This window comes from Neolamprologus multifasciatus, chromosome 12, assembly GCF_963576455.1.
Source record: "Neolamprologus multifasciatus chromosome 12, fNeoMul1.2, whole genome shotgun sequence".
Lineage (NCBI taxonomy): Eukaryota > Metazoa > Chordata > Actinopteri > Cichliformes > Cichlidae > Neolamprologus > Neolamprologus multifasciatus.
The window spans coordinates 22,459,215-22,470,114 of record NC_140450.1 but is presented as its reverse complement, the minus strand read 5'-3'; the positions used below and the strand labels follow the sequence as shown (position 1 = coordinate 22,470,114).

General features: G+C 39.0%; 1 protein-coding gene across 7 annotated transcripts in view; it reads left to right on the top strand.

Moving 5' to 3' along the window:
• The window catches only part of LOC146506965 (multiple C2 and transmembrane domain-containing protein 1-like), a 143,569-nt gene that overhangs the window by 48,479 nt on the left and 84,190 nt on the right, over positions 1 to 10,900 (top strand). The window lies entirely within an intron of this gene.

The window sequence follows — 10,900 nt, the reverse complement described above, 5'->3', positions numbered from 1 at the left end:
TTTTATTAGTCCATGGAGGTGCTTGTACATGAACAATAGTGTCCATATATTTTCTGATAAAGAAACATGTACACCACTACAAAACTGTTATTTATGTGTTCAGGACTTCAGTAGCTCTATGTTAGAGAGAAACATGCTGAATCAGGCTTTGGCCCAAGAAACAGCCTGAGTGGTATGGTGAGGTTTTAAGTAAATGAATAAATTGTTGGCTTTAGTTCTTTAATAGGAGTAAGAAAAATATGGAAAATCATCTGAATTACTGTGTTTTCTTTAGGCTTATCGGCTATTTTTACACACTCAAATCAACTCTTTTTTTTAATCTCCCTTTTATTTACTCACTGATCTCCATGTATTCTTTTTTAAATCACACTTCACAATGCATTTTCCATATGTGATGTCAGATTGATTTTGTAGAAACGATTTGGTGCATTCCTGATGCATGTGAGCATGAAAAAAAAATTCAGCTCTAGGTTAAACTAGGCCATTGTCACATTTGGAGCCTAGATGAGTGATTCTAATGTGATTCTTCTGGTTTCTTTTGTGTAATAAGATGAAACCGTACCATAAGCGCTTCCCTTGGCTACTGAGTGTGAGCAAGACCTGCAGTGTAAAGACTACACACTCCTGTATTGTAAGCAATGACTATAAAGAATGTAAACTAGAAACCCTAAGTGAGAATTGATTTAGTTTTACACCAGAGTAAAAGATAGTAACTCATCTTAAACGACAAACATTTGCCTGCTTCTCTGGAGCTGGAGTATGTGATTTAATGTAAGGTGGATATGCTCAACTTTAACACATCATAAACTCTCACAGACTCTCACAGTGGATTGCATGGTGAAGGATGCTGAAGTCTCATTAGTGGCTGTAGACAGTCACCATGACAACAGATCAGAATGAGCTGTCTTTGTCTCTCCTATGCATTTTGCCTGACTACCTGTCCACTCAGATAATGAGCACTGAGGTGCTGAGCTCACCTGTCCTGTTTTAGCCCATCAAGACAGCTCATTAGAGACACAGAGAGAGACAGGTAGAGAAAGAAAGAGAGAGAAAGGAATATAACATAGGAGTGGAATGAACGGAATATTAGCAAAACACAACAATAAGTGCTGTTTTGTCTCACAGTGCTTAGCCAGGGCGTCTTCCTCCTAATATTTACAGTGGCACATCTTAACTCTTGGCCTGTATTACCGGGATGTTTACTTTTCCCCCCTTTAAAAAAGCAGGAAATAGATAAACTGAAGAATACAGAAAATTATTTTCCATTTGCACATCTCTCTAGATTCCCTTCTCATTCATGTGTCCTAAAGTAGAGCAGGATTATCAAATAAAGGGAGTTTACTGCAAGAAGCAATTTAATTCTGCTACTTATTGATTCACTAAAAGCTCTGGCATGAATTATAAATGTTACAAATAGTCTGCAGTTTGTCAGCAAAAAAACAACAAAACCAAAAGAAATTTGTTTTAAAAACTTTTAATTGTGCATAGCAGAACTGAAAGTGAAAACAATAAAATTAAAATAACAATATTATTAATAATAATAATAAAATAAAATTAGACTACAAGTCTGAAGTATTTTGGAGTGCTAGACTTTGTTAATTTAAGATGCAGACTGTTAACAATGCAGAGCTTCACACGATATAACAGGAGGATACTGGTAAAAGAAAAGGTGAAATGTTTTGTTTGTCACCTTAGTGCTGATCCATGCATCAAAGTGATGGATGCGCTCAGACAAGGTTGACTTGGAAGACAGAAAAGAGAGTGAGGACAGGGGTTCAGTGCCGTGTCCTCCTTTATCCCCTTTGCGCTTTAAAGAAACCGGCTCGATAGATTTCTAAAGATGTGCTGCCTTAACAAAATTTCCCTCCTTTGAGGAAATGAAAGCAAGGAAAATACAAACAATATACACTGGTTTGAAAAACTGTTTGCCCCCTCCCCCCTTCTGATTTCCTAGTGTTTTGCATATTTGTCACACTTACATGTTTCAGATCCTCACACTAGTGTTAATGTTAGACAAAGATAACCAGAGTAAATACAAAATGCAGTTTTTAAATGATAATTTCTATTATTAAGAGAGAAAAGTCATCCATCCATCCATCCATCTTCATCCGCTTTATCCGGGGCCGGGTCGCGGGGGCAGCAGCCTAAGCAAAGAGGCCCAGACCTCCCTCTCCCCAGCCACCTCCTCCAGCTCATCCGGGGGAACACCAAGGCGTTCCCAGGCCAGCCGAGAGATATAATCTCTCCAGCGTGTCCTGGGTCTGCCCCGGGGCCTCCTCCCGGTGGGACATGCCTGGAACACCTCACCCAGGAGGCGCCCAGGGGGCATCCTTGTCAGATGCCCAAACCACCTCAGCTGGCTCCTTTCGATGTGGAGCAGCAGCGGCTCTACTCTGAGCCCCTCCCGGATGGCCGAACTTCTCACCCTATCTCTAAGGGAGATGCCAGCCACCCTTCGGAGGAAGCTCATTTCCGCCGCTTGTATCCGCGATCTCGTCCTTTCAGTCAAGAGAGAGAAAAGTCATCCAAACCTATTTGGTCCTGTGTAAAAAAAAAAAAGAAAAAAAAAAAGCAACCGCCCCTCTTGTTAAATTGTGAATTAACTGTCACTAAGTTCAGTTTCACTAAACACACTCAGGCCTGATTACCAGCTGACCTGTTAGAACCTGTCTGATAAACTGAAGCTAAAAGATCTCAAAAAGAAACACATCATGGCACGATCTAAAGAAACACCTGAGAAACAAAGACACTGACATCTATCAGTCTGGAAAGGGTTACAAAGCAATATCTAAGGCTTTGGGGCTCCAGTGAACCACAGTGAGAGCCATTATACACAAATGGATCAAACTTGGAACAGTGATGAAGTTTCCCAGGAATGACCGGTTGACCAAAATTACTCCAAGAGCACATCGACAACTTATCCAGGAGGTCAAAAAAGAACCCAGAACAACATTAAGCTTCACATGTCTCACTTAAAGTCAGAGTTCATGATTCAACAATAAGAAAGAGACTGGGCAAAAATGGCAGCCATGAATTCCAAGATGAAAACCACTGCTGACAAAAAAGAACATAAAGGCTCTTCTCACATTTACCAAAAAACATTTGATTATCCCAAACCTTTTGTAAGGTTTGAGTCCCGTTACATCTGGCATAAAATTAAAACAGCATTTCACATAACACATCCTACTAACAGTAAAATATGATGGTGGTAGTGTGATGGTCTGAGGCTGTTTTGCTGCCTCAGGATCAGGAAGACTTGCTGTGGTAAATTGAACCATGAATTCTGTTATCTACCAAAACATCCTGAAGGAAAATGTCCACCACCTGTTCATTCCCTGTGGTGGGCTTTTTTCAGAGCTGCCATTTTGACACAAAATAGTCAGATGGATAGCAGGTAAACAGATTTGGTATTAGTTACATTAATCATCCCTCTGCACCAGAAATGAACAGAACCTTCATTCAATTTGTTAATAACACATGCGCTTGTCTACTAAGTTAGTTATTAAATTTTTACTCTTGTTAAAATGGCGATCATGAAATAGGTCTATGCATGTTTGTATAGTTTGCAAAACTTTCAATTGACTTTCAATTCAAATTTTAAACTTTAAATGCATCATTTTACATGTGTGAGTTCCTGTCTAAGTAGTACCTTCACCAACCAACCGTTCCGGCCTCCTATCACAATGAAATGTCGGATACAAATAATACTGAAAGAAATTGTTATATGCCCTTTATAAAGAATGCTACCATCTTTGTGTCACATATTAACTGAAAGCATCAAATTTCTGTCATCTGGTCAGTTTACCTTCAGTTTGGTGTAAGACAGCATCTGTAAGGGAATATATCAAACTGAACCAAATACAGTCCTACTGATTAACATGTGTTTATAGATTGTCTCTGAAGGCTCTGTGTCATTCATTAAAGCACTAACACGAATGTGCAAATATAATAATATATGGGGGTAAACAATAAAGTATTAGCTTCTCTGCATTAGCCACCAAAACTAAATGTTCTCCAGGTTCATTCGCATTCCTCATAAAACATTTTGAGCTACTCATGCATTTCTGCTGAGCATGCAGGTGCTTCCGATTGAATTCTGCAGAGGTTCACTGGTCAGGGCTTAGGTCAGACATTGCATTTGTGGCAGTGACAGTTTGTTGGCATCGACAGGAAATACTTGAAGAACTCTGATTCTGTGAGACTTATCACACACATATATATAAAATGTATAACCGCGTATGGCATCAACACGTTAGCGTGGTTAGCTCATATATATATATATATATATCCATCCATCCATCCATCCATTCGCTTCCGCTTATCCTTTTCAGGGTCGCGGGGGGCGCTGGAGCCTATCCCAGCTGTCATAGGGCGAGAGGCGTGGTACACCTTGGACAGGTCGCCAGTCTGTCGCAGGGCCAACACACAGGGACAGACAACCATTCGCACTCACATTCGCTCGCACATTCACACCTAGTGACAATTTGGATTATCCAATTAACCTATTCCCACAAACTGCATGTCTTTGGACGGTGGGAGGAAGCCGGAGTACCCGGAGGGAACCCACGCAAACACGGGGAGAACATGCAAACTCCACACAGAAAGACCCCGGCCTGATGGTGGAATTGAACTCAGGACCTTCTTGCTGTGCGGCAACAGTGCTAGACACCGTGCTGCCTATATATATATATATATATATATATATATATATATATATATATATATATATATATATATATATATATATATATATATATATATATATATATATATATATAGTGCAAAGACATCCAGGATTCATCCAGGATTCAAAAATAACTTGACAGGTGTAAAACGAAAAAATATTTCAGTTTTTTTTTTTATATAGTATCACAGTAAAACTCTCAACATTCTCTCATTTACATGTACAGAGTAAAATAAATAAAAATAAATTGTCACCAGGGGAGTGCTTTTTGCCTTCAGCTTTAAAAGTCCGATAGCATGTGTGGGCAAGCAGCGTGGACACACAGGTTGTGAAGTTGATAACTCGAGAATGAGAAGAAGTAGGAGTTTGAAATTGATACCGTAGGTGTATCTACTAAAAATCTTGGCCAAGTTTGAATCTGGTGACCTTGACTTCAAGATCAGAGGTGAGAGGTGAATGCAATAACTCGAGAACGAGGCGATGTAGGATTTTGAATCTGCTAGGATGCTCAGGGGCAACACTGGCAGCTGCCAGTATGTTTTTTTTGTGCTTTTATAAACCAATATACATGTGTATTAATGAAGAAGAAACAGAGCAGGCTGTTATGAAAGCTGAAGCTTCTACAATTATACACCTGCCTACTATCCTTAGTTTAACGGGTGACAATAACCTAACCATTATCATATTTCTGAAAAAAAAATCTAGTTCTTAGAGTCCTAGCTTCATGATGAGCTCAGTTGAAAACTGTCTGCCTCCAATTCCCTGTGTTTGACCCAAAGGTGAAACCCATCAGAATCTAAGACATAACAGATATAACATCCTGAATTTCACTGTTTTAGATGTTCAAAATCTGAACCTTGACATGAGAAAATCTGGTCATGGAAGAGGCGACTGAAGTGCTATAGGACTATAAAGATGTAGTTGTCGCAGTTAAACATGTCTGGTTGAGTAGTTTTTGTGCAAACTCTGGTTAAGCTGTGCTTGATTTCTCTAGCTTTTCAAAGACACCATATGCTGCATATCTGAGTAGTAGTGGTTACTCCTGCACGTTTCTCCTGTGCTGCACTTCCTCTTGACCTATCTTTCTCTTGCTTTTCAAGTACTGAAGGATAATTATGCGGTGCACATATTTAGCTGTATTGCACTGAAGTTATTTAGTATAGTTTCATTTGGATGCTGAAAATTAAGTGTTGCAATTAGAAAACATTCCTTTTGAAAAGCATTTCCTATCATCAGCATTCAGCTCTCAGAAATAACTGTGCAGTTTCACATTTGTATTGTAAATGCAGACAGTCTCTGTCTGTTATAAACACATTCACGTTTGAGATGCCGGTCGGTAGATCTCCCACATAACATTGCAGTTTTTGGCTCTGAATATTTCAGCTGATGGCCACAAAAGCACAGGGGACTTTCAACCTTTATTGCCAGTTTTATGTCTGTGAGTCATCCCTGATTTTAACTTGTGCACAGCCACAAAATGACACATTTACAATTGTGGAATCAATATAGCTATATAAGAACAGGACTTGTGATTGTTGTTTTGAATGTTTGTTGTTTATAGCCAGCAAATCAAACAGAAAAACAGACTGAGTAAATCTAGGTGTATAACAGAAATACTGTAGCCTAACTGTGCTTCTCCATACAGGCCATTTACACTTATAGACACAATGTACATAAAGGCAGTATTTTTGGGTACATTTTGAAGTTATTATTTACATCTTTGTGTTTCCTTCTAGAAAAATACTTGTCTCTTGTTTAGAAGTATTACTTTCAACACCAGCTCTCTGTTTGTAGAAATGTTTAACATAATCCAGGATTTCTTCCTGCTGATTGATTTATAGATGAGTTTAGCTGAGCTCAGAGGGTTAATAATTTACTATTTCATACAACTACAGTGTAACTGAATATGCACATGTTGTTTGTCCTTGTGTTTTTCGACATTTGGGAGGAGAGGAGCACAGGTGCTGCAAATATTTAATGCATCCTGTATTATTGCAAACTTGACTGTTAAGTACACTTCTACTGCAGGAACAGACAAACAGCTGAGCACAAGCATAATTGTAGGCCTAAACACTATTACAGGGTGATTAACAGTGTTGTCGCTCTCTCTTTGTAGATAGCTGCAGATGAATTCATCTTGAGGCAGCATGCACTGTGATTGTGGCTTAGGTATTAGTGTAAAGGTTTGCAGTGATTCGTTTTCAGTTTGTAAAGTACAGTGACACAGCTTGACACCACTGGCAACATGCTGTGTTTTGTTTTATTTTAAGTGTCCTTAATTACTTTCTCACCTCCCATGATATTCTCCTACAAGCCGTGCACACTCTTCTCTTTGTCTTTCTCTGCTCGTTCAGCTCAGCTGTATGAGTCGGATGCTCATGCTGCTATCTAACCTGTCACTTTGGGCTTTAGTATTAGTGAAGGTTAATATTGGGTAAATTTCAGGCCATGGAAGTAAGCTTAAAGCTTACATCAGAAGAGGCGCAGAGTGTGTGATTGTGTGCAGTTGCAATGAAGCAGGTTCTCAACCAATATTTCACTATCTCGAGATGAAGTACCTTATGTGGAGTCTCACCCAGTACAGCCTCTTTACCAGATTGCATTCTGCCTAATGGGAATCCCCAGAGCTGCAACCATCAGTCAGTCCTGACATTACACATAGACCAGGATACACACACACACAGTCATATTTGCAGCCACACACAGCTTCTACAACCTAAACGTGAACCCGTTCTGGACGTGCAGCTCGAGCGTGACTGAGAGCTTTATGGGAGGTTTTACTGCATTTTTCTCTCCTCCTGTCTCAGATCTCATGACGCGCATCAGTGAGCCTCCTCCAGTGTGGTTTTTAATAACAGAGGTTTTGACAGGTAACCTATTGGCTAACTCCGAATCAATCTTCCCACACTGTATTAGTGAGGTTAATAAAGCTGGGCCTTTCAAGGTTAGAACTTTGTACGGTCTCGTTTTCTGAGATTAATCACACTGATGTTAGATTGACTTATTTACAAAGGTAGTCTTTATATATATATTTATTATACTGTCAAAATTATTGCATTAATATGTATTGTAGTTACATACACTGTGATTTTGGCTTATGTTTACCTAATTTTGTTGTATTTGATAATTAAAAAATACTATTAGTCTCACTGACTGAATAACAGAGCAGGTGTTTTATTATGACATAATGCATTATTGATGGACTTCTAATGCTGTCAGCAGGTGTTTTGTCATTTATATTCATTCTGCTTTACTCACTGAAAATGTTAGCGCTAAGGGCCAGGATCTACAAACCTGACATCAGGTTGTTGGTAAATTTTTGCTCAGTGTATTTGCATACCTTTATTTTGGAAAAAAAGTTGGCAGGTTTATTGTTGTATGTTTTTGGATTTTAGATTTTGTATTACACTAGTGTATAATCTGTAATATAACACATAGTTTGTATTGCCAGTGCATGGACTTTGGACTCCTTGTGGGGATTTGTGCCAAGCGTGAAGGAGAGGGGGGTTTCCTGATGTTGGGAGGAGTTCTTGCTTTTAAGCAGTTTGAACTTCAGCCGTATGAGCTTAAAACAGAAATTGGCCTCTTTTTTTTTGGCAGCTTGTCCATCGATGTCAAGACAACGACCAAAATTTTTCTTTTTGTGATCTCTCATTTATGCCCCCATTTCTTTCACGTGGGCTAATGCGAGCCACTTTACTCTGGTTTCACTCAGTGCTCTCTATGCCGTCTTCAGCTTGTTCATAATGCTGCCATCAGGCTCCTCACAGGCACCCAAAAAACAAGATCATATTACACCTGTTTCAGCTTCTCGCCATTGCTTGGTTGTGAGGTTTAGAATTGATTTATATTTGTCTGTAAAGACCTTCATAGTTTGGCTCCTTATATCACCGACCTTTTACACTCCTACACCATTTTCAGGTGCCTCAGCTCAGCTCATTCGATTTTTGTGGCTGTCCCACACTTTAGATTCACACTTAGAGGAAATCATATGTTCTCCATGCGTGCCCCCAAACTATGGAACAGCATTCCCATCACACTCTGATTTGCTCCCTCCTTTCTCTTCTTTTATTCATATTCATTGGCGTTTGAGTCTGACTGATGTGTTCAGTGTGTTTCTGTGTTTTTGTCTGCCACATTTGTATATGTTTAGCACCTATCAGCAAATCCAGCCCTCTCTGAACTTTCCTTTCTTTAAAAATCAATTCCCTTGTTTACTTTTGTATCTATTCGGCCTGCTGTGCAGCTGACTTTGTGAAGTTAAAAGGAAATAAAAACAAGATTATACTTCTGAACTCTTTAAAGGCCCATTTATTTTTACCTCCACCCTTCAGTCATCCCTCACAGCGAAATTAAAACTCTTCTTATTGAGTGTGATACTTATTTTTAGAGCATACTATTACATTGTCCTATGCTGACACATGATTAACTGCTCATATATTATCATTTAATAATTCAGACCCATTTGTCTGCCCTGTACTGACACAGAAAGCTATTGATCATGAATGTATAATGAGCATCTAGTAATTGATGATGAAAATGAGGAAGAAGAATAACGAATTATTCTGCACAGCAGCGTAAATCAATGTGACAGACACCATTGTTGTCTTATTACACCTTTCACCCTGGAGTCAGAAACAAGCACCTTTCATTAGGTCATTAGAGAGCCTTCATTAAGATAGTGTCATGTGGAGCAGACTATACTAAGCAGATTATACCGGTACTGGAATTGCGTGGTCTGTGCCTTTTGTGGTTTAGGAAGTAAGAAAGAAAGATATGGACATGTCAGCTGGTTTATATTGAACTATCAAAGGCAGGTCAAGCGATATATCAGTGTTATAGTAGGCAAGACATCACCATCATAACACAATCTTTGGTTTCCAACATTAGTTTAAAACTGTTCTATTTTTTGCCCCTGCGTGAATAATAAACTACTTGTCCTTAAATGTGTGGCTGTGTCTAACAGAAACACACATCAGCATGGAAATTAGGTAGTCACAAAAAAGCAAGAAGTGAATATTGTAGTGGGGTTTGAATGGCCGCTTCACTGTGAGTGCATGAATGCCACAATCACAAACTTCATTTCCTTTGATGAGTTTTCTCCTAAGTCATTAGTGATTGTTAAGGGGTTTGATTGGAGCATTGTTTGGGATACTTGCATCCACTTGGATTGATTTTTAAATGGAAGCATTAGACTTTGATGAACCTTGTCTATATTTTCACTCTGTCCCTGTAATGACTGTGTGGCAGCCTCATTTAACTGGAGCTGGAACTCATAGTTTTTGAAAGTGTCTCAAATTCACAACGAGTACTGCAAAGTCAAATGCAAATGATGAGAAACAAGCTTTTATTCACAAGGTTGGCAGTGTTCCCGTTCATCATTTTGGAAAATTATATGTACAAGTTATTGTCTATAATATTTTCTCATAATACCAGAAACAATGAGCTGAAAAAACTGTGAGATGCTGTACGCTTCATGATTCTTGTCACATTAAGACTGCAGATCCTGTTTGCATTGTCCCAGGAGGAAAAGCTGGGCTTTTCCACATGATAACATGAGAGGCTGCGTCATTTCTGCCGTGCTGCAAATTATTTTTTCATTCGCTGTGAGGAATGGGAATAGGATTTTTGATAATGTGAGTGTATGTCAAAGCTGTGCATTAATACCAAAAGCAAGAAATCAACTTGAGACTATTTTGGGGAGTTTTAGTGAAGACATTTATTCAAGAGAGACAGAAGGGAGTGAAATAGAGAAGAAAAACACGGGAATGTTGCGGGAATGTTGTGCGATCTATGAAGGGGTAATAGACAGAGAAGTCATAATGAGAGTGGTTGTTAACATTATACCAAATGTGGAAAATAGCTGCATCAACTGAGCTCAGTCTACTGTGTTTTAATACAAGCACCAGCTACTGCAGATCAAAGGCGAACACTGGCACGTGTTGACTTGAGCGTAACTTTCAAGTATAATGTGCATGTTGTGCACAATGCTATAATTTAACATTTGTGTCCGAACATGTATTGGTGGGAAGAAAACGCATTGAAAGGCTGATCCTATTAAAGGGAAAAATGTTATCTCATTATAGCCCTGATTGGGCTTCTGTGTTAGTTTTCAGCACAGCTGCTGTTTTTCGATCACTCTGTCTCCTCAAACCTGTGTGCTGCATCATCTCCACTGTGTCAAAATAGTAATCCTTCAGATTTTTTTTAATTATT